At 43.0% G+C, this 24,893-nt stretch overlaps 1 protein-coding gene across 9 annotated transcripts in view; it reads left to right on the plus strand.

Annotated features, from left to right (window-relative positions):
- TANC2 (tetratricopeptide repeat, ankyrin repeat and coiled-coil containing 2) overlaps positions 1-24,893 on the plus strand; it is a 713,129-nt gene that overhangs the window by 175,945 nt on the left and 512,291 nt on the right. Inside the window, exons 3-4 of one of the 9 annotated variants that reach the window (XM_073325985.2) lie at positions 16,851-16,930; positions 17,318-17,455. The exons of the other annotated variants lie outside the window; for them this stretch is intronic. The gene's annotated coding sequence lies outside the window, so the exon portion shown is untranslated. The remainder of the gene's footprint in view (positions 1-16,850; positions 16,931-17,317; positions 17,456-24,893) is intronic. 9 annotated transcript variants of the gene reach the window in all.

The following is a 24,893-nucleotide window of genomic DNA, read 5'->3' on the forward strand; positions in this document are numbered from 1 at the left end:
AGTTTCTCCGCAATGTCCTTATCGTCCTTGAGTGCTCCTTTATCATCTCGATAGTCCAGTGGTCCCACTGGTTGTTTAGCAGGCTTCCTGCTTCTGATGTACTTACATTTTCTTTTGCTATTACTTTTTGAGGCTTTGGCTAGCTGTTCTTCAAATTCTTTTTTGGGCTTTCTAATTATATTTTTACACTTCGTTTGCCAGAGTTTATGCTCCTTTCCATTTTCCTCATCAGGATTTAATTTCCACTTTTGAAAGGATGCCTTTTTGCCTCTCACTGCTTCTTTTACTTTGTTGTTTAGCCATGGTGGCTCTTTTTTGGTTCTCTTATTATGTTTTTTAATTTGGGGTATACATTTAAGTTGAGCCTCTATTATGGTGTCTTTAAAAAGTTTCCATGCAGCTTGCAGGGATTTTACTTTTGGTGCTGTACCTTTTAAAGTTTAACTAACCACCTCATTTTTGTGTAGTTCTCCTTTCTGAAATTAAACGCTACAGTGTTGGGTCGCTGTGGCGTTTTTCCCGCCACAGGGATGTTAAATTTAATTACATTACGGTCTACACTATTACCAAGCAGGTCCAGCCATATTCACCTCTTAGACCTGATCCTGTGCTCCACTTTGGACTAAATCAGGAATTGCCTCTCCTCTTGTTTGTTCAAGGACTAACTGCTCCAAGAAGCAGTCATTTAAGATGTCAAGAAACTTTATCTCTGCATCCCTTTCTGAGGTGATATGTACCCAATCAATATGGGGATAGTTGAAATCCCCCATCATTATTGATTTTTTTTTTTTAGTTTAATAGCCTCTCTAATCTCCCTGAGCATTTGACAGTCACTATCACCATCCTGGAGAGGTGGTCTGTAATATATCCCTACTGTTATACAGGGAGTCCTTGGACTTACGACACAATTAGTTCCTCAGAATTGCATTGTAAGTCGAAACTGCTTTTTCCATAGGAATCAATGTATTTATTTGGTAAACAGCATTCAAATAAACATATAAAATCACATATGCTTTGACTTTCCAGAACTTTCTGAAGGGCTCTTGGCTGGGGGCGTCTCTGAAATCTGGGCTGCTAGTTTCTCTGGAGTAGTCTCAGAATGCCAGCAACACAGGCTGGGCAGACAGCCAGGGAGGCATGCAGCAAGGTTGGTGGCTGCTTAGAATGCCAGCAACATACTAAGCAGAATTGGGCATGCTTTTTACAAAGTTGTTTGTAAATAACTTTGCGGTCACGTTATAATGAATAGGAGTACTTGTGGCACCTTAGAGACTAAGAAATTTATTAGAGCATAAGCTTTTGTGAGCTACAGCTCACTTCATCGGATGCATACAGTGGAAAATGTAGTGGGGAGATTTTATATACACAGAGAACATGAAACAATGGGTGTTACCATACACACTGTAACAAGAGTGATCAGGAAAGGTGAGCTTTTTTTTTGATTGGCTCCTGGCCCCAGGCTCAGCCAATTAGAAAACTTGAACAGTGAAATCAGTGATTGGCTGAGGCTCAGCATGTGATATGTGCTGTTCTCCCTGCTGGCTTTCGTTGTAAGGGCGAAACAAGTGTCATAGGGGCAAAACGGGCAGTCAATTGAAAAGCGTTGTAACTGGCATCTGACGTAAGTTGGGCGTCGTAAGACCAAGGACTCCCTGCATTCTTATTATTCAAGCATGAAATTACTATGCATGGAGATTCTATTGGACAGTTTGGTTCATTTAAGAATTTTATTTCTTTTGATTCTACACTTTTTCACATATAGTGCCACTCCCCCACCAGCACGACCTATTCTGTCCTTCCGATATATTTTGTACCCTGGTATTAATTACTGTGTCCCATTGATTAGAAAGGAAGAGAGGTCATATGACAAGTTGAAGCAGTCTGTGAAATGCTACAAGAAAAAAATTCCTGTTTGCAAGTGGTAGCTAAATCAAGTACAGGGTCAGTAGCTGTCTTCTGTTGCCTCAGAGCTATCTGTAAATCTCCCAACAGGCCTTATTTGGTGTTAGACTCTGAATTGGTGCCAGGCTGTCTGAGTTTGGAAGCAAGAGGCCTACCTGGAGCTTTGATCTAACCAGGTTACTGGATAATGGAGGCCATGGGTGGAGTTATGCAAGAATTTCAGGAACAGCTCTGTCACACGCAATCTCAGAAAGCCATGGAAATTAAGAGAAAATTAAGAAAACAAGTGATATCACATAAAAAGCTTTGCACACTTTTTTTTTTTATGACCTACCCTGGGTGAACATTTATTTCCTTCCTTCCTTTTTAAAGAATAAATATCAATTTAACTTAAACACAAATATTTTGTTTGCTAACACAACGTTTTAAGCTTTGCAATACTAAAAATTTGAAGGATGTAATAAACACAACCTTTAGTGGACTGAGCTTCAACAAGAGTCACCAATAAAGTGAAAGTGGTGATGTGATACTTTAGAAGAGATGTGCAGAGCAAACACTGGAGGAGATTAATCCTCGAAAGATAAAAGCGAGTTAATCAAACTGGAAGCATAGCATCTGTTTTCATTTTTCTGTTGTGTCCTCTTTATAACTTTTGTTTTTAATATATTGTCCTTATTCTGCCACCATAGAAGCTTGAAAATAAAATCTTTTTCTTAGTATGTCCTTTAATAATTAGTTTTGTCTTCTATTTTGAGAGACACTGTGGGTAAAATTTTCAAAAACCCCTAAGTGCCATTGAAACTCAGTGGAATTTACTCTTCGGAGTGACTTTTGAAACTGGGACTTAGGTTGTAGGTTATTTATACATTTTTTGAAAATTTTACCCCTATTGTTTTCTGTGGCAAAGTCAACATGGTTTCTTTTTCTTCCATTTAAACATAGTGAGGTTTGTACAAATTATAAAGAGTTGAAAAACTACCTTCTGCAATGTGTCTACTTTCTATTCATTTCAGTTTGTTTTCTAGCATTATAACCGGGTTGTACAACTAGCACAACTCTTGGAATAGTGTATAATGTATGCATATATAAAGTATATACATATGCAAGAAATGAAAATATCAATAAATTTTAAAAAATCTCTCCTATAGGAAAAACCTTGCAATTGAATTTTTTAATTTCTCTGTCCAGGAATTCAGCAGATGTTGATTGCCTCCGAAGGCAGAGTATTCATTCCAATTACCAATTTTAGTGGTTGTAAGCTGTGTGTCAGATTTCAATCTGATGGTGTCAAGAACAACAAAGTAACATTGCCATTTGTTCCTCAAAAATGGTTTGACTGTATTTCCCCAATTTAAATTAATGTGGAATGTCTCATCAGCAAGACAAGATCATCCTTCACAGTAAACTGTGAGTGTGTTTAAAATCAGGTACCTCCTGTTAATTGGTTTGCTTTTAGGACCTTCATAATCAGATGTTATTTCTGATATAATTATATTTACAAAATTTCACCTACTTGTGGTTAAACTTTGAGGTCCTGTGGGAATGAGCCATGAGGCAATTCTTAGTCTGAAAACCAGTCACCAACTGTGAAAGTTTGGCAAACCAAGGTCTAATAAGTCTAATTTATTTTATACCATGCCTAACACCATAGTAGTCAAGCACCTAAATATATGCTAATCTTGTTAGTGGTACGAAACTAGACTTTATTTAAAGTCCGTTTAAAATGGAAAAGTCAAAGGTTTATCATTAACAAATAATTATTTTTCTAAACTGCTAATATAGATAAATTGCAGTAGAGGGTTATTTTGGCATCAGCCATCCTTTATTTATAGGCATGCTTAGCAAGTTGACATATTCAAGCTTTCATATATTTTTGCTATGGATTTGTGACATTTATAACAACACCTAGTGTAGAGTGATTGGAAACCTTATTCAATAGCTAAAGGTTTTTACCCATGGGATAGTTGTTGGATTCTAACCAGAATTAATAAGTGAAACCTTTTTGAAATTACCATTCTAAAACTGTTATAAAAATTTGGTGAACTCTCAGCTTCTGAAAGTGATCTTTGCAGATTCGAGTAGTCCTTTTAGGCAATTTAGGGGTTGTCTAAGTGCTATCTGTCATTAAAAGAAACACCTATGTTTTAGTAGACTGTCATTTGAATTCAGGTACTGATAAAAATATCTCATATGAAAACTTGGAAAAATAATACATTTAAGTTTTTTTTAAACAAGCTTCATATAGAAAAGATTAGCAGTGTAGAGAAAGCATATGTGGAATACCATATGTTCTTTTTTCAGCATCATGTTCTTATTTTCATTCTAGTACAATATTTTGCTCTGGAGAGTTGTGTGAAAATTATAAAATGAATTTACTCAACTGACCTTTTAAAAGGATTGTTAATTATAGTGTTTATGGGCCCAATTTTCACTTGGTGTAAATTGGCATCATTCATTGAGTTAAATGGAAATATACTGATTTACACTAGATAAGTGTCTGGGTTCAGATGTTCAAATGTACCTTTTAGAGACAAAACTTTTATCTTTATATTAAAGTTGAGATTTCACTTCAGTTGAGATTCTTGGTAAAGTGTATGGTTTTTTTGAAAAAGGGAAGAGAAAACAGTCTACTCTGTTAAACATACGTGTACTATGAAAAATTTAGGCTGAAAAACTCCATCCACCAGTGCAAGAGATAATTATAAACAAAAGGACAAATCTCAGCATCATACTTCCTTACCCATTTTCAAAACTTTGTTTACTTTGTTTTTCTAATATAATAGTGTGTGCCTAGGATATTTGTGTTGATGAAGGATAGATCAAAAGAGAAAGCTACATGGATTCTTATTATGTGTAATATTAATATTTAATGTTCAAGTAAAATAAAAATTCAGCCTAGCTTGGGAAGAAACATGCAATGTTGTCTTGAAATAAATTAGCTTGTTTTTTTCACTTGGAAGAGGGAGCTTTTAGTCTACTGAGACTATCAGTGTGATGATGTCATTGCATTCATTTGTTATCCAGCTGTCCAGAGATTGTCTTGTATCTGTATTGTTAGAAAGATTAGCTAACTTACTGGCAGATAAGTCTATCTGAGCTAACAAAAAGACCATCCTCTGTCTCCTCATAGTAATTCTTCTTTTAGCGTATCATAATTGCATTTCTTTAAAATTACCACTGTGTATCATAACGAGATTGGAAATTAAGCCATGAGGCAGCATTTAACTGAGTGAAAATTTCTGCTGTGTCTCATACTGATATGTTTTCTGAAGCTCTTCTCTAGCTTTCACGCTTACTGATTAGTCCTAATTCATGGATTTTTGAGTCCCTGCAACTTAGATGTCCTCCAGTCTTTTCTACTCTGTGCAGGGAGTGTTTCTTTCCTCCACAGAAGCATTTCAGGCTTTGCTTCTCAACTGCATATGAGCCAACATTATAGTTAAAGTTCAAAAGCACTGTCTCTATTTTAGGAGCAACATGAACTTCAGTTTTTTCATAAGAGGATTGTTCATCTATGTTACTACAACACCTCAGATTTGGGAAGAGATGTGGCAGAAGTTTGTGATTCATTGGGTTCTTTCTCCATGCGTCAGGGTCAGGCATGTGAATTAAAAGTTTTTGCTTACAGAAGTGTATTTCTAGCCATTCAGTGGGGGATAGCACCAGCAACTAAGCAGGAACAGGCTTCAAGGCATCTCCTCAGACTTCAGTTCATGTTGCTGAAGATTCATTAGCAGCCATCCAGATGCCTGTAGAAACTAAGATAAATGCAAAATCTTTATTAGTAAAGTTTGCAGGTGTCTCAGATCCAGTCGGGCACTCCCTGCTGCCCACACATCAGATTACTGCGAAGGGGATCTAAGCCTCTGGATGTCTGGGTTTCCACAGTGTTTAAGCCTCCCTCGGTTTCAGCAGGCTGCAGCACCTGTTTCTTCCCTTTTCCTCTCTGGCATATTTCCTGGACACTTACTCTGTCTGCTACCCCTTTATGGAAATAGAGCTCCTAAACCCACCAGCACTGTCCCCCAAGGTACCCTAATTGCTTGAACACATAGAATCGGAGGACTTGAGAGGTCATCTAGTCCAGTTCCCTGTCTCGTGGCAGGACTAAGTATTACCTAGACCGTTCCTGACAGGTGTTTGTCTAACCTGCTCTTAAAAATCTCCAGTGATGGAGATTCCACAACCTTCGTAGGCAATTTATTTCAGTGCTTAACCACCCTGACAGTTAGGAAGTTTTTCCTAATGTCCAAACCTAAACCTCCTGTGCTGCAATTTAAGCCCATTGCTTCTTCTCCTATCCTCAGAAGTTTAGAACGACAATTTTTCTCCTTCCTCCTTGTAACAACCTTTTATGTACTTGAAAACTATTGTCATGTCTTCTCTCAGTCTCCTCTTTTCCAGTTTAAACAAACCCAATTTTTTTTCAATCTTCCCTCATAGGTCATGTTTTCTTGACCTTTAATTATTTTTGTTGCTATTCTCTGGACTCTCTCCAATTTGTCCACATCTTTACTGAAATGTGGCCCCCAGAACTGGACACTATACTCCAGTTGAGGCCTAATCAGCGCAGAGTAGAGCAGAAGTATTACTTCTTGTGTCTTGCTTAGAACACTCCTGCTAATACGTCCCAGAATTATGTTACCTTTTTTTGCAACAGCATTACACTATTGACTCATATTTTGCTCGTGGTCCATTGCTTTCCACTGCTTCACAAAACCTACTCTTTTCAGATGGAGAAGGAAGTATCTTTTCCTTTGAGAAAAGTTACTCTTTTGCATAACTTTTGTGTGGTCAAAGCACCGTCATTAACCTTAAGTGTTCCCCATTGTACACCTTCTGGAGTGTACCTGCTGTAGGTCCCGTCCACGATGGTGGATACAGATACATAGGCTTACCATGATGTAGCATTTTTATGATAACTTCAGAATAACTTTGCAGTATCAATCAGAATTCATAAGTTGTATAGACAGAACCCTCAAATTATCACAGCTTGTGACACAAAAATTAAACTGGTAGATAATGACAAGGTCACATGAACTCTACAGACTGATCTAGATTGGTTGATAGGCTGGGGTGTCTTTGGACAAAACATCAGTTTTAATACATCCAAATGAAGTACAACTAGGAGCAAAGAACAAGAAACATTAGGATGGAGACTGTACCAGAAAGCAGTAACTCTGAAAAGGACTTAAGGGCCATGATGGATAACCAGCTGAACATGAATTCCCAGTGCGGTGCTAGAACTAAGAAGGCAAATGATCCTTGCATGTATATGCAGAGAAATACTGAATAGGGGTAGGGAAGTGGTGGTATATCTGCACACAGTATGTTGTGACCATTACTGGAATGCTATGTCCAGTTTTGGTGGACACAGTATTCCAGTGTGAATCCATCTTTTTAAAGGGATGTTTGAAAAATTGGAAACAGTGCAGGAAGAAACAACATGAATGAATCAAGGAAAATCTGCATTGTAGTAAAAAAGTAAAGTAGCTCAATCTATCTAGCTTATCAGAGGGAAGGGCAAGAGGTTGACTTGATCATGATGCACTATTGTCTTGATATCTAATACCAGGGATAATGCATAACAAGATCCAATGGCTGGAAGCTGAAACGAGGAAAAGTCAAACTGGAAATAAGGCACATATTTTTAATGATAGTGCTAATTAGCTATTGGAACAACTTAACAAGTGATGTGCTGAATTTTCCATCACTTAGTCTTTTAATCAAGACTGAATTTCTTTCTAAAAGTTATGCTTTAGCTCAACCATAATTTATGAGCGTGATGCAGGGATTGTTGTATGGCTTGTGTTATGCAGGAGCTTGGGGTAGACTATAATATCAATGAATCTGTGAGATGAGCAGTTAGACTGAGCCAGTACTTTCCTTTACTTTGGTTCAGTCTCATCTTTCCTCAGTGAAGACACACACAGTTTGAATCACTAAGTTCAGGGTGGCTTCTTCTATGGCTTCATCAGTCTCCACTACAAGAGAGAGAGTATGTATATAGGTTAGGACAACGGACTCAAGAAACCTGGATTCAATTCCTAGCTTTACTGTAGGTTTCTTGTATAACCATGGACAAGTCACTTAGTGTGTCCCATGTCTCAGTTCCCTTTTTGTAAAATAGGAATAACGCTTCCCTGCGTGACAGGGTATTGAGAATAAAATCAGTTCATGACTGTCAGGTTTTTAAATACTATGGTGATAAATACCTCGATAATGGATTGGCTACTCAGACACTCCAGACACTCCAGAGTTCAGTATGATATAAATGCTGAAATAGATAATTCGAGGGTCTGTGTGTCTGAAACAGTGTCTGCAGATAAGTCCTGCAGAGCTAAGTTGGCAGCTCTCTTCTATCAAGGAAAAATTGTATTTGTGCAACAACTCATAAAATTTCAGCAGTGGCTGTGAAATAAAGACTTAGGGCTTGTCTACATGAACATATAGTACACAGTAAAGTTGGGTTTGACTCTACTGCTCACTAGTTTGCTGCAGACTAACTGCCTGTATGGAGCCTGCTGATGCACATTAACAGTTCTTTAATGCCCTTTGATCTGCTCCCAGTTCAAAGGGTATGTCTACACTATGAAATTAGATCGAATTTATAGAAGTCGTTTTTTTAGAAATCATTTTTATAGTCAATTGTGTGTGTCCCCACACAAAATGCTCTAAGTGCATTAAGTGCATTAACTTGGCGGAGTGCTTCCACAGTACCAATGCTAGTGTCAACTTCCAGAGCGTTGCACTTTGGGTAGCTATCCCACAGTTCCCGCAGTCTCCACCACCCATTGGAATTCTGGGTTGAGATCCCAATGCCCAAGGGGGCAAAAACATTGTCGCGGGTGGTTCTGGGTACATGTCGTCAGGCCCTCTCTCCCTCCCTCCCTCCCTCCCTTCATGAAAGCAACGGCAGACAGTCATTTCACATCTTTTTTCCTGGGTTACCTGTGCAGACACCATACCATGGCAAGCATGGAGCCCGCTCAGCTCACTGTCACCGTACGTCTCCTGGGTGCTGGCAGATGCGGTACTGCATTGCTACACAGCAGCAGTTCATTGTCTTGTGGAGCAGATGGTGCAATAGGCATGATAACCATTGTCATCATGTCCTAGGTACTCTTGGCCGCCTCGGTAAGGTTGGTCAGGAATGCATAGGCAGACATGGGCACAGGGACTGAAATAGGAGTGACTCGACCAGGTCATTCCCTTTAGTCCTGCTGGCAGTTGTATTGCACCGTCTTATGGTGAGCAACCAGGAGATGAGGATGGCTGGCAGTCCTACTACACCATCTGCTGCAGCCAAAGATGTAAAAGATAGATGGAGTGGATCAAAATAAGAAATAGACCAGATTTGTTTTGTATTCATTTGCTCCCCACTCCTTCCCTGCCTCCCTCCATGAAACCAATGGCCGACAATCGTTTTGGTGAGGTCTGTCAGGAGCACCTCGAAAAGTTTGATGGAGATTCAGTCCTGCCTGAAATACCGGTGGGAGGGATAGCTCAGTGGGATGAGCATTGGCCGGCTAAATGCAGGGTTTTGAGTTCAATCCTTGAGGGGTCCATTCTGTGTGACAGTTGTTTTTGTTTCTCCTTGATGTAAAGCCACCCCCTTTGTTGATTTTAATTCCCTGTAAGCCATGTTGTCTGTCGCCCCTCCCTCCGTCAGAGCAATGGCAGACAATCGTTCCACACCTTTTTTCTGTGCAGACGCCATACCATGGCAAGCATGGAGCCCGCTCAGATCACTTTGGCAATTAGGAGCACATTAAACACCACGCGCATTATCCAGCAGTATATGCAGCACCAGAACCTGACAAAGCGAAACCGGGCGAGTAGGCGACGTCAGCACGGTGATGAGAGTGATGAGGACATGGACACAGACTTCTCTCAAAGCACGGCCCTGGCAATGTGGGCATCATGGTGCTAATGGGGCAGGTTCATGTGGTGGAACGCCGATTCTGGGCCCGGGAAACAAGCACAGACATGTAGGACCGCATAGTATTGCAGGTCAGGGATGATTCACAGTGGCTGCAAAACTTTCGCATGCGTAAGGGCACTTTCATGGAACTTTGTGACTTGCTTTCCCCTGCCCTGAGGCGCAAGAATACCAAGATGAGAGCAGCCCTCACAGTTGAGAAGCGAGTGGCAATAGCCCTGTGGAAGCTTGCAACGCCAGACAGCTACCGGTCAGTTGGGAATCAATTTGGAGTGAGTAAATCTACTGTGGGGGCTGCTGTGATGCAAGTAGCCAACGCAATCAAAGATCTGCTGCTGTCAAGGGTAGTGACTCTGGGAAATGTGCAGATCATAGTGGATAGCTTTGCTGCAATGGGATTTCCTAACTGTGGTGGGGCCATAGACGGAACACATATCCCTATCTTGGCACTGAAGCACCAAGCCGGCGAGTACATAAACCACAAGGGGTACTTTTCAATAGTGCTACAAGCACTGGTGGATCATAAGGGACGTTTCACCAACATCAACGTGGGATGGCCGGGAAAGGCACATGACGCTTGTGTCTTCAGGAACTCTGGTCTGTTTCAAAAGCTTCAGGAAGGGACTTTATTTCCAGAGCAGAAAATAACTGTTGGGGATGTTGAAATGCCTGTAGTTATCCTTGGGGACCCAGCCTACCCCTTAATGCCATGGCTCATGAAGCCATACACAGGCAGCCTGGACAGTAGTCTGGAGCTGTTCAGCTACAGGCTGAGCAAGTGCAGAATGGTGGTAGAATGTGCATTTGGATGTTTAAAAGCGTGCTTGCGCAGTTTATTGACTCGCTTAGATGTCAGCGAAACCCATTGTTATTACTGCTTGCTGTGTACTCCACAATATCTGTGAGAGTAAGGGGGAGACATTTATGGCGAGGTGGGAGGTTGAGGCAAATCGCCTAGCTGCTGGAACGCACAGCCAGACACCAGGGCGGTTAGAAGAGCACAGGAGGGTGCGGTGCGCATCAGAGAAGCTTTGAAAACCAGTTTCAGGAATGGCCAGGCTACGGTGTGAAAGTTCTGTTTGTTTCTCCTTGATGAAACCCGCCCACCCCTCCTTGGTTCACTCTACTTCCCTGTAAGGTAACCACCCTCTCCTCCCCCCTTCGATCACTGCTTGCAGAGGCAATAAAGTCATTGTTGCTTCACATTCATGCATTCTTTATTCATTCATCACACAAATAGGGGGATAACTGCCAAGGTAGCCAGGGAGGGGTGGTGGAGGAGGGAAGCACCGGGTGGGGTGGTGGAGGAGGGAAGGACAAGGCCCCACAGCACTTTAAAACTTACTGAATGCCAACCTTCTGTTGCTTGGGGAATCCTCTGGGGTGGAGTGGCTGGGTGGTCGGAGGCCCCCCCCACCACGTTCTTGGGCGTCTGGGTGAGGAGGCTATGGAACTTGGGGAGGAGGGCGGTTGGTTATACAGGGGCTGTAGCGGCAGTCTGTGCTCCACCGCCTTTCCTGCAGCTCAGCCATACGCTGGAGCATATTAGTTTGATCCTCCAGCAGCCACAGCATTGGCTCCTCTCATCATGCTGCTGCCACCTATCATCTTCAGTCCGCCTCTTACTCTCTTCAGCTCGCCGCCACTTGCATTCATTTTGTGCTTTCCTGCACTCTGACATTGGCTGCCTCCAGCCATTCGTCTGTGCTCTGTCAGTGTGGGAGGACAGCATTAGGTCAGAGAACATTTCATTGCGAGTGCGTTTTTTTCGCCTTCTAATCTTTGCTAGCCTCTGGGAAGGAGAAGATCCTGTGATCCTTGAAACACATGCAGCTGGTGGAGAAAAAAAAAGGGACAGTGATATTTAAAAAGACACATTTTATAGAACAATGGGTACACTCTTTCACGGTAAACCTTGCTGTTAACATTACATACATAGCACATGTGCTTTTGTTCCAAGGTCGTATTTTTCCTCCCCGCACCGTGTGGCGAACCCCTCCCCTCTCCCCCCACCATGTGGCTAAGAGTGGGGAACATTTCTGGTCAGCCACAGGCAAACAGCCCAGCAGGAACAGGCACCTCTGAAAGTCCCCTTAAGAAAAGCACCCTATTTCAACCAGGTGACCATGAATGATATCACTCTCCTGAGGGTAACACAGAGAGATAAAGAACGGGCATTGTTTGAATGCCACCAAACATCCGCTGCAATGATTTGTTCTGCAATGATTCCCGACTACGTGCTACTGGCCTGGCGTGGTAAAGTGTCCTACCAAGGTGGACGGAATAAGGCTGCCCTCCCCAGAAACCTTTTGCAAAGGCTTTGGGAGTACATCTAGGAGAGCTTTATGGAGATGTCCCTGGAGGATTTCCACTCCATCCCCAGACACGTTAAGACTTTTCCAGTAGCTGTACTGGCCGCGAATGCCAGAGCAAATTAATCATTAAACACGCTTGCTTTTAAACCATGTAGACTATTCTTGCCAGCAAGTTAAAGCAGTATGGGCTGGATGAATGGACTATAAGGTGGGTAGAAAGTTGGCTAGATTGTCGGGCTCAACGGGTAGTGATCAATGGCTCCATGTCTAGTTGGCAGCCGGTATCAAGTGAAGTGCCCCAAGGGTCGGTCCTCGGGCTGGTTTTGTTCAATATCTTCATAAATGATCTGGAGGGTGGTGTGGATGGCTCCCTCAGCAAGTTTGCTGATGACACTAAACTGGGAGGAGTGGTAGATACGCTGGAAGGTAGGGATAGAATACAGAGGGACCTAGACAAATTGGAGGATTGGGCCAAAAGAAATCTGATGAGGTTCAATAAGGATAAGTGCAGGGTCCTGCACTTAGGACGGAAGAACCCAATGCACAGCTACAGACTAGGGACCGAATGGCTAGGCAGCAGTTCTGCGGAAAAGGACCTAGAGGTTACAGTGGACGAGAAGCTGGATATGAATCAACAGTGTGTCCTTGTTGCCAAGAAGGCCAATGGCATTTTGGGATGTATAAGTAGGGGCATTGCCAGCAGATCGAGGGACGTGATCGTTCCCCTCTATTCGACATTGGTGAGGCCTCATTTGGAGTACTGTGTCCAGTTTTGGGCCGCACACTACAAGAAGGATGTGGAAAAATTGGAAAGAGTCCAGTGGAGGGCAACAAAAAATATTAGGGGACTGGAACACATGATTTATGAGGAGAGGCTGAGGGACCTGGGATTGTTTAGTCTGCGGAAGAGAAGAATGAGGGGGGATTTGATAGCTGCTTTCAACTACCTGAGAGGTGGTTTCAGAGAGGATGGCTCTAGACTGTTCTCAGTGGTGGCGGATGACAGAACAAGGAGTAATGGTCTCAAGTTGCAGTGGGGGAGGTTTAGGTTGGATATTAGGAAAAACTTTTTCACTAGGAGGGTGGTGAAACACTGGAATGCTCTACCTAGGGAGGTGATGGAATCTCCTTCCTTAGAAGTTTTTAAGGTCAGGCTTGACAAAGCCGTGTCTGGGATGATTTAGTTGGGGATTGGTCCTGCTTTGAGCAGGGGGTTGGACTAGATGACCTCCTGAGGTCCCTTCCAACCCTGATATTCTATGATTTAAAAAGGTACACTCACCAGAGGTCCCTTCTCTGCCTGGTGGGTCTGGGAAGCAGCCTTGGGTGGGTTTGGGGGGTACTGGCTCCAGGTCGAGGGTGAGAAACAGTTCCTGGCTGTCGGGAAAACCAGTTTCTCCGCTTGCTTGCTGTGATCTATCTACAACCTCATCATCATCATCTTCCTCATCCCGAAAACCTGCTTCCTTGTTGCCTCCCTCTCCATTGATAGAGTCAAAGCACAAGGTTGGGATAGTGGTGGCTGAACCCCCTAAAATGGCATGCCGCTCATCATAGAAGCGGCATGTTTTGGACTCTGACCCGGAGTGGCTGTTTGCCTCTCTGGTTTTCTGGTAGGCTTGCCTCAGCTCCTTAAGTTTCACGTGGCACTGCTTCGGGTCCCTGTTATGGCCTCTGTCCTTCATGCCCTGGGAGATTTTGACAAATGTTTTGGCATTTCGAAAACTGGAAAGGAGTTCTGATAGCACGGATTCCTCTCCCCATACAGCGATCAGATCCCATACCTCCTGTTCGGTCCATGCTGGAATTCTTCTGTGATTCTGGGACTCCATTATGGTCACCTCTGCTGATGAGCTCTGCACTCACCTGCAGCTTGCCATGCTGGCCAAACAGGAAATGAGATTCAAAAGTTCACGGCCTTTTCCTGTCTACCTGGCCAGTGCATCTGAGTTGAGAGTGCTGTCCAGAGTGGTCACAATGGATCACTCTGGGATAGGTCCCGGAGGCCAATACCGTCGAATTACATCCATACTACCCCAAATTCGACCAGGCAAGGCCTAATCCCCTTGTCAGGGGTGGAGTAAAGAAATGGATTTTAAGAGCCTTTTAAGTCGAAAAAAAGGGCTTCGTCGTGTGGACGGGTGCAGGGTTAAATCGATTTAACGCTGCTAAATTCGACCTCAACTCATAGTGTAGACCAGGGCAAAGATGACTAGATCAAAGCACATTAATAAACTGTTAATGTGTGTCTATAGGTTCCACATGGACACTTAGTATACACTTAATATACACTTAGTATAGTCTGGATAGTTTACCAGTGGGTTTCCTTTATTAGGGGGCTTTTTTGTGCTCTGCTGTTCCTGCCATTTGGGTTCCAGTACCCAGTGCCGGGGCATGCCTTGGTCCCCAGGCTTCAAGCCCTGGAATGCCCGCAAGAAACCACTGCCAGTTAATGACCTGCACTCCAGGTGCTTGAAGTGTCTAGGAAAGGCTCTTGTCAAAGACAGGATCCAAATTGCACAGTTCTGGGTACAAGGGGAGCTGGCGGGAAAGAGGGGGGAGAGCAAAGCATCCACTGGCTGGAATACTATGATTCATTGAGGTCTCAGAGCACCGTTTCTTTCATGTATAACAGACTTGTTCTGTTTCTGGCAGACATATCTGATGAGGTTTTCATAAATAAATTAGGAAGAAAACAGACAGCCCTACTTCAGAGAAAATCAACTTCTCTAGTCTTGGGTAGATCAAAGTTTCCTATATGAATTGGCCATCAAGGGAGAGATGAACACCAAGGTGTTTACATGGCAGAAGTTGGATTAAACAGAACGGAACCTACATCCAAAAGTGTCCTCATTCATTGTAAGCCAGTTTGCTGGACTGGTGATCTGGAAAAAGCAGTAAAGAACATTGGGGTCTCTCCATGTATCTGGATCTTGGATGCAAGGTGATGAGTATGGTTTGTTGAAGAGCTGGGCTAGATTTCTGTTGTATGAGTTTCCACTTCTACACAAGACCAAGCAATAATAGGAAAAAAAGAGCAGTACATAAGAAGGGCTCCTAAGCACTATGGTAATACAAATAACTAATAATAATAGAAGAATGTTAGTGATACTGTTTATGCCATTGTGGCTGAGGAGACTATGGTTCTAAGGCCTGATTAACCTAGCACTGGACCCTCCAATATCCCTTCCTGATACAGAATGACAGCAATTGCAAAAAACATTCCTCCATCCAAGACTAGAGAGGTTCAGAATAGATATTTGGATGATTTGCTTATCACTCTCATGGACTGTAGAAAGAAGGCAACAAATACAATTTATTTTACTGTCTGATTTAAAGTCCATAGTTAAACTACTATGTTAAAAAGGTAAAACATGGTCTTGAGTTTCTCCAGTAGGGACTTAATTGGGTGTATAAGAGTGTTTAAGAAAAAAATTTATCCCCAGATCCTTTTCTAAAGTACTACTGCCTAGCTAGTTATTCCTGCAGGCACACACACCCCATGCAGTTCCTGTCCAATGGGAACTGTGAAGCCAGCGCTCTGGGAGGAGGGAGCCCACAGAGCTGCCTGGCCACGCCTCTGCGTAGCAGCTGAACGAGGGGGATGTCGCCGCTTCCGGGGAGTCCCCCAGGTAAGCACTGCCCAGAGCCCACCTCACCCCATCCCGAGCCCCAACCCCCTGCCCCTCCCACACCCAAACTCTGGTTCTTTTTGGGGGGAGGAGCATGAGAATGCGGGGGCCCGAGACTGCCCCAGCAGCAGCCAGTGAGCCTTGTGCAGGGGCTGCCTGATTTGCCCTTGAGCCAGGCGCACCAGTCGCTGCAGAAGTCGTTTTCAGTTGACAAACTCGCAACCTTATCCATAATTAAAAGATGATCTTGCTTTCCTTCCTGAAGGCACACTGCTATGAAAATCCCATTGTATCAGATCTAGCGCCAAAAAAAAAAAAAAAAAAAAGGAAAATGTATCCAATCTTTCCTGAACATTTCCATTCTTTGAGTAATAAGACCCACAGATCTCTCCCTCCCTGGGGACAAATGGATCATCCAGAATAATGATGGAAATTGATATCTAAAGATTTGGAATTATTTCATGAAGGGGGAATTCTCATTGCTCTGCAGTAGTAGGAATTGTGTGCTTTTTCTTCAAAGTATAGTTAACAGAAACTCTAATTTAGGAGAGTAGGATAGAATTATCCTTGTTGTAGAAGTTGTCTGAACTTGAGAGAACTTGATGTGGTGGACCATTCACCTGCTGTCCATTATTGACAGGTTTAGTTCTGCCCCCAAACTGTAAGGCAACTGAAGTAACACTGTAATGGGTCTGTGGACTTTGTTACTCAAAGAAAAGAAATGTTCAGGAACACATGGATAAATATTCCTGTTCCTGCCTTTTGATGAAAATTTGCGTTGAAGAGATTGATTTTCCCACCTTCCGGCAGAAAAAAATAAAATTTGACTCCTATGCTGCTTAACTGCTCTGTGACACTTCAACTTTATTAGAACTAGAAGTGCTGCTCCATGCTTATCCTAAATGACTTCAAATATGTGTATTACCTAAGAAAGTTCAGTCATGAATTCCATGTCAATACAATTGTTTTACTCACAGCCACAGTGTAGCTCTTAGGAAGTCTTTCTTGGAAAGCTGAATCTAAAAAGGTGTGTTCTTTGCCCTTTTTTTCCTGCCACAGACAGAATCTTTATAAAAACTGTCCAGAATGTTGTTTAATTTGACATCAAACAGGAGGTCTGCTTGTATCCAAAATAAATGGTATGTCAAAATTGTTTTCTTCTTACATTTTCTAGTTTCATTGTAATTTGAGAGTCAAATTAGAGTTTAAGCAATTTGACTTGTAGCAGCAAACACTGGCCAGCCTCAAGTCATTTCTACCTGTTGAGATTAGTGAAACAGCCACTAAAAATCCATTCAATACATGTACAAAACATATTTCTGCCTTCACGTTGTAGTATGAAAAAAGAGTTGTGAAAAGTTTTTTGTCTTTTCTATCTTTTATCAAGGATGCCACTGTCTCTAATTGTTGATGTGTTATTGCTATTATCAGTAATATACTTTGTTACTATAAACGTTTTTTGATATAGGGTTGCAACATGTACACATTTCTTATCTAAGTTTAAGCATTCTATTTCTTTTATTAAGACATCTCTCCAGCACTCTAATCTCTACTCCACATATAAGAATATTTATCTTTAGAGGAATTGAAGTTTTCTACGTGTAACTGATGTTAACTGAAGGTGAAACCCATAAGTCATTGATTAACTTCATCTGAAGAGCTGGGTAGGAATAACATTTTCTAAACATTGTATTGAAAAAATAATAGAGGCTTTGATGCAGTGTCCTTGTACTCGGTATGTGTCATCATTTGTAAAAGTAAATTTCACAAATTGCTTCTCTGGAACAATTTTTTAAAATTTTTTTTAAATTTTAAATTTTTTAAATTTTAAAAAATTATTACAGTAGTGCCAATCAAGAATGGGGTCCCATTGTACTAGGTACTGTACAAATGTAGAATGAGAGAGTCCTACCCCAAAGTGCTTACCCTCTAAATAGACAAAGTAGATAAAGGATAAGGGGGAAAGGCTGTAACGTACAAAAAGGGGAATTGTTTTAAAATACAATGTTAGTGCTACTATTTCTTTTTAAAATGTTTAAATGTTCTGAATGTGGTTTAGTGAGGAGTTGATTAGCTAGATGGAAAAAATAAGGAAGGGTGAGAGGACACAGAAGGAATATGCTGGTGAGAAGAAGGAAAGGAAGGAGTGAGGCTGAGGTGAAGAGATTGAGGGAGAGGGCAGACTGGAAACTATAGAAAACAGCCTTGAGACATAGTCAGCATCTGATCGTCCCTGCTTATGTGCAGCTGATCTGCTGGCTTCATTCTCTGACTGTCTTCACCCTTCCGTTTCTTTCTCCTTGGCCACCTAGGCGGGTGTCACAAGGATCTTAGTGTCCCCAAAGGGATTTCTGCATCTCCCATGCATGGTTCTGAGTCCAAGGGGACCTGGTGGGGAAGGGGTAGCCTTGGCTCCCCCCACCCCCCAGTGCTGCAGTACTTGGCTTAAACTGTTTCTGCTTCTAATTACTACATTAATTAAATACTTGGAAGAAATTAAACTGCTTCTGCTTCTAATTAGTATATTAATTGAATACTCTGAAGGATTCTTACTCTCTATTTCTACCCCCTGGTTCCATAGTGCTGTTCGAAGACACAGACAAGGCATTCCCTCCTCCAAGATAAAAGCCTTGAAAGTGCATGAATGCAGAAATGGAAAGATGAAAATCTTCCGCCTTTGTTTCTGGGTGTCAGTTTATGTGGCTGCAGACACTCTGAACAGTGGACCAATGAACTTAGTCTGCAATATGTTGTGAGGTGGTGATACATAATTATATTTTACAAATATTTAACTAGCCAAGGTTAAAACGCCACTGAAGATATATAGTAGTTTAATGAACATTGTAATGGTTTTATTGCGGTAACTGTTAGAGAAAAAAACCTGCTGATTTCACTGTGTATAGAAATTCTGTAAATATACTGCCCCACTGTGAATTATCGTACACACGTTTGTGTGCTCTCATCATAACAAAAATAAAGATGAGGTGGAGAGGAAATTTGTCTAACATGGAGTCCTCTTTTTGTGGTATGTGGAAGACTGCGGAACTTGATTTTCAGAGGTGTTCAGCACCTGCAGTTCTCATTCACTTCCTAATGTTCAGTATCTCTGTAAATGGGGCCCCGAGTTTTTAGGAAGAGACGTCCAATGCTCTAGTACATGTAGAATCTAAAACTGAAGAGGCAAAGTGGTATAATGGTACAGTGGTACAGCAAGGGTCTGGGAGTAATAACTTGGGTTTTATTCATGGCTGTGTAGTTAGTCATTCTAAGCAGTTTGTTCAATGTCAAACTTATGCCTCAGTTTACCAATCTGTACAAAGGGAATAACACTTCCCTACTTCTCTGGGATGTCATGATGCTTAATAAAAATGTGTAAATCATCTTTTATAATGCAGAATTTTTTAAAAAAAAGTATTTTGGAATTGGAGAATCTGAAAATTGCACATTTTTCTCTCTGATTCTGGTATTTTGGGGTATGCTAGAACCAAATTATTTATTTATTCTTCAAGTGCTTGTTCATGTCAATTCCATGTTTGCTGTGTACGCGCGCGTATGCACAGCTGCTGGGGGACTAACATGAAGAGGAAAGGAGTCCAGGAGAGCTGGCTGTATTTCAAGGAATCCCTGTTGAGGCTACAGGGACAGACCATCCCGATGTGTCGAAAGAATAGTAAATATGGCAGGCGACCAGCTTGGCTTAACGGTGAAATCCTAGCGGATCTTAAACATAAAAAAGAAGCTTACAAGAAGTGGAAGGTTGGACATATGAACAGGGAAGAGTATAAAGATATTGCTCGGGCATGTAGGAATGAAATCAGGAGGGCCAAATCGCACCTGGAGCTGCAGCTAGCGAGAGATGTTAAGAGTAACAAGAAGAGTTTCTTCAGGTATGTTAGCAACAAGAAGAAAGCCAAGGAAAGTGTGGTCCCCTTAATGAATGAGGGAGGCAACCTAGTGACAGAGGATGTGGAAAAAGCTAATGTACTCAATGCTTTTTTTGCCTCTGTCTTCACGAACAAGGTCAGCTCCCAGACTGCTGTGCTGGGCATCACAACATGGGGAATAGATGGCCAGCTCTCTATGGAGAAAGAGGTGGTTCGGGACTATTTAGAAAAGGTGGACGTGCACAAGTCCATGGGGCTGGACGAGTTGCATCCGAGAGTGCTAAAGGAACTGGCGGCTGTGATTGCAGAGCCATTGGCCATTATGTTTGAAAACTCGTGGCGAACGGGGGAAGTCCCGGATGACTGGAAAAAGGCTAATGTAGTGCCCATCTTTAAGAAAGGGAAGAAGGAGGATCCTGGGAACTACAGGCCAATCAGCCTCACCTCAGTCCCTGGAAAAATCATGGAGCACGTCCTCAAAGAATCAATCCTGAAGCACTTACATGAGAGGAAAGTGATCAGGAACAGTCAGCGTGGATTCACCAAGGGAAGGTCATGCCTGACTAATCTAATCACCTTCTATGATGAGATTACTGGTTCTGTGGATGAAGGGACAGCAGTGGATGTATATTTTCTTGACTTTAGCAAAGCTTTTGACATGGTCTCCCACAGTATTCTTGTCAGCAAGTTAAATAAGTATGGGCTGGATGAATGCGCTATAAGGTGGGTAGAAAGTTGGCTAGATTGTCGGGCTCGACGGGTAGTGATCAATGGCTCCATGTCTAGTTGGCAGCCGGTGTCAAGTGGAGTGCCCCAGGGGTCGGTCCTGGGGCCAGTTTTGTTCAATATCTTCATAAATGATCTGGAGGGTGGTGTGGATTGCACTCTCAGCAAATTTGCGGATGATACTAAACTAGGAGGAGTGGTAGATACGCTGGAGGGCAGGGATAGGATACAGAGGGACCTAGACAAATTGGAGGATTGGGCCAAAAGAAATCTGATGAGGTTCAATAAGGATGAGTGCAGGGTCCTGCACTTAGGACGGAAGAACCCAATGCACAGCTACAGACTAGGGACCGAATGGCTAGGCAGCAGTTCTGCGGAAAAGGACCTAGGGGTGACAGCGGACGAGAAGCTGGATATGAGTCAGCAGTGTGCCCTTGTTGCCAAGAAGGCCAATGGCATTTTGGGATGTATAAGTAGGGGCATAGCGAGCAGATGGAGGGACGTGATCATCCCCCTCTATTCGACATTGGTGAGGCCTCATCTGGAGTACTGTGTCCAGTTTTGGGCCCCACACTACAAGAAGGATGTGGATAAATTGGAAAGAGTCCAGCGAAGGGCAACAAAAATGATGAGGGGTGTGGAACACATGAGTTATGAGGAGAGGCTGAGGGAACTGGGATTGTTTAGTCTGCAGAAGAGAAGAATGAGGGGGGATTTGATAGCTGCTTTCAACTACCTGAGAGATGGTTCTAGACTATTCTCAGTGGTGGAAGAGGACAGGACAAGGAGTAATGGTCTCAAATTGCAGTGGGGGAGGTTTAGGTTGGATATTAGGAAAAATTTTTTCACTAGGAGGGTGGTGAAACACTGGAATGCATTGCCTAGGGAGGTGGTAGAATCTCCTTCCTTAGAAGTTTTTAAGGTCAGGCTTGACAAAGCCCTGGCTGGGATGATTTAATTGGGGATTGGTCCTGCTTTTGAGCAGGGGGTTGGACTAGATGACCTCCTGAGGTCCCTTCCAACCCTGATATTCTATGATTTCCCCCCCTAGAGAGTTCCTTTGAGGGGTCAACAAGCATGTGGACTAAGGGGGTCCAGTGGATATAGCGTACTTAGATTTTCAAGTATCAGAAGGGTAGCCGTGTTAGTCTGGATCTGTAAAAGCGGCAAAGAGTCCTGTGGCACCTTATAGACTAACAGACGTATTGGAGCATAAGCCTTCATGGGTGAATACCCACTTCATCGGATGCATGTAGTGGAAATTTCCAGAGGCAAGTATAAATATGCAAGCAAGAATCAGGCTAGGGATAACGAGGTTCGTTCAATCAAGGAGGATGAGACCCTCTTCTAGCAGTTGAGGTGTGAACACCAAGGGAGGAGAAACTGCTTTTGTAGTTGGCTAGCCATTCACAGTCTATGTTTAATTCTGAGTTGATGGTGTCAAATTTGCAAATGAACTGAAGCTCAGCAGTTTCTCTTTGAAGTCTGGTCCTGAAGTTTTTTTTGCTGCAGGATGGCTACCTTTAGATCTGCTATTGTGTGTCCAGGGAGGTTGAAGTGTTCTCCTACAGGTTTTTGTATATTGCCGTTCCTAATATCTGATTTGTGTCCATTTATCCTTTTACGTAGGGACTGGCCAGTTTGGCCGATGTACATAGCAGAGGGGCATTGCTGGCACATAATGGCGTATATTACATTGGTGGACATGCAGATGAATGAACCAGTGATGGTGTGGCTGATCTGGTTAGGTCCTGTGATGGTGTCGCTGGTGTAGATATGTGGGCAGAGTTGGCATCGAGGTTTGTTGCATGGATTGGTTCCTGAGTTGGAGTTACTATGGTGTGGTGTGTAGTTGCTGGTGAGAATATGCTTCAGGTTGGCGGGTTGTCTGTGGGCGGGGACTGGCCTGCCTTCCAAGGCCTGTGAAAGTGAGGGATCGTTGTCCAGGATGGGTTGTAGATCACTGATGATGCGTTGGAGAGGTTTTAGCTGAAGACTGTACGTGATGGCCAGTGGAGTTCTGTTGGTTTCTTTCTTGGGCTTGTCTTGCAGCAGGAGGCTTCTGGGTACATGTCTGGCTCTGTTGATCTGTTTCCTTATTTCCTCGTTTGGGTATCGTAGTTTTGAGAATGCTTGGTGAAGATCTTGTAGGTGTTGGTCTCTGTCTGAGGGGTTGGAGCAAATGGGGTTGTACCTCAGCGCTTGGCTGTAGACAATGGATTGGGTGGTGTGTCCAGGATGGAAGCTGGAGGGACGAAGGTAAGCATAGCGGTTGGTGGGTTTTCGGTATAAGGTAGTGTTAATGTGACCATCACTTATTTGCACCATGGTGTCTAGGAAGTGGACCTCCCATGTAGATTGGTCCAGGCTGAGGTTGATGGTGGGGTGGAAGCTATTGAAATCGTGGTGGAATTCTTCCAGGGTTTTCTTCCCATGGGTCCAGATGATGAAGTCATCAATGTAGTGTAGGTAGAGAAGGGGCGTGAATGGACGTGAGCTGAGGAAGCATTGTTCCAGGTCAGCCATAAAAATGTCTGGAGGTATATAATTTGAAATAATTGTGCTTGAGGATAAAGTCACAGAGCTCAGCAGCCAGTTGTGCTGTGGCATCATCAGGGATACTGTTCCTGACAGCTTGTATTCCATCTGTGTGTGGGATGTTTGTGTAGAGAGCCTCTACATCCATGGTGGCTAGGATGGTGTTTTCTGGAAGATCACCAATGCATTGTAGTTTCCTTAGGAAATCAGTGGAGTCACGGAGATAGCTGGGAGTGCTGGTGGTGTAGGGTCTGAGCAAAGAGTCCACATATCCGGACAGTCCGTCAGTGAGAGTGCTAATGTCCGAGATGATGGGGCGTCCGGGATTTCCGGGTTTGTGGATCTTGGGTAGTAGATAGAATAACCCCGGTCGGGGCTCTAAGGGTATGTTGATTTGTTCCTGTGTTAGTGTAGGGAGTGTCCTGAGTAGATGGTGCAGTGTCTTTAGTGTATTCCTCAGTGGGATCTGAGGAAAGTGGCCAGTAGAATTTGTAGAATTTGGTATTGTAGAGTTGTCTGGCAGCCTCCTTTTGGTAGTCAGACCTGTTCATGATGACAACAGCACCTCCTTTATCAGCCTCTTTGATTATAATATCAGGGTTGTTTCTGAGGCTGTGGATGGCATTGCGTTCTGCACAATTTAGGTCATGAGGCAAACAATGTTGTTTTTCCACAATTTCTGCCTGTGCACATCGGCGGAAGCATCCTATGTATAGGTCCAGACTGTCATTTCGACCCTCAGGAGGAGTCCATGTGGAGTTCTTCTTCTTGTGCTGTTGGTGGGAGGGTATCTGTGTATCAGGGTGCTGTTCAGTGTTATCTTGAAAGTGTTCTTTGAGTCAGAGACGGCGAAAGTAGGCTTCCAGATCACCGCAGAACTGTATCATGTTTGTGGGGGTGGCGGGGCAGAAAGAGAGTCCCCAAGATAGGACAGACTCTTCTGCCGGGCTGAGTGTGTAGCTAGATAGATTGACGATATTGCTGGGTGAGTTAGGGGTACCATTGTTGTGGCCCCATGTGGCAAGTAGGATTTTAGACAGCTAACAGTCCTTTTTCCTTTGTAGAGAGGTGAAGTGTGTAATGTAGATCTCCTGTCTTATTTTAGTAAAGTCCGTTTGTATGGAAGGTTGGTTATTTATGACAGTTTCCAGGTTGGAGAGCTCTTTTTTGATCATAGAATCATAGAATCATAGAATATCAGGGTTGGAAGGGACCCCTGAAGGTCATCTAGTCCAACCCCCTGCTCGAAGCAGGACCAATTCCCAGTTAAATCATCCCAGCCAGGGCTTTGTCAAGCCTGACCTTAAAAACCTCCAAGGAAGGAGATTCTACCACCTCCCTAGGTAACGCATTCCAGTGTTTCACCACCTCTTAGTGAAAAAGTTTTTCCTAATATCCAATCTAAACCTCCCCCACTGCAACTTGAGACCATTACTCCTCGTTCTGTCATCTGCTACCATTGATGTTTTCCTGTTTACTGTATAGGATGCTGATCAGGTGGTTCCTCAGTTTATTTGATAGTGTGTGGCATAATCTCTCACTATGGTCTGTGCAGTATGTAGATAGCAATGGATTTTTCACCTTTGGTCCATTTGGTATGATGTCCAGCCATTTGCATTTGGAAAGGAAGATTATATTTGTCTGTACTTGTGTAAGTTTCTTCATGAGGTTGATGGATTTCCACTCCATACGGCTCAATGCAGTGCCTTGTATGGTGTCAAGTATCAGAAGGGTTGCCGTGTTAGTCTGGATCTGTAAAAGTGGCAAAGACTAGTGACACCTTATAGACTAACAGACGTATTGGAACATAAGCTTTCATGGGTGAATATCCACTTTGTTGGATGAATGTAATGTAAATTTCCAGAGGCAGGTATAAATATGCAAGTAAGAATCAGGCTAGGGATAACAAGGTTAGCTCAATCAGGGAGGATGAGGCCCTCTTCTAGCAGTTGAG

Source organism: Lepidochelys kempii, chromosome 27, assembly GCF_965140285.1.
Source record: "Lepidochelys kempii isolate rLepKem1 chromosome 27, rLepKem1.hap1, whole genome shotgun sequence".
Taxonomy (NCBI): Eukaryota; Metazoa; Chordata; order Testudines; family Cheloniidae; genus Lepidochelys; species Lepidochelys kempii.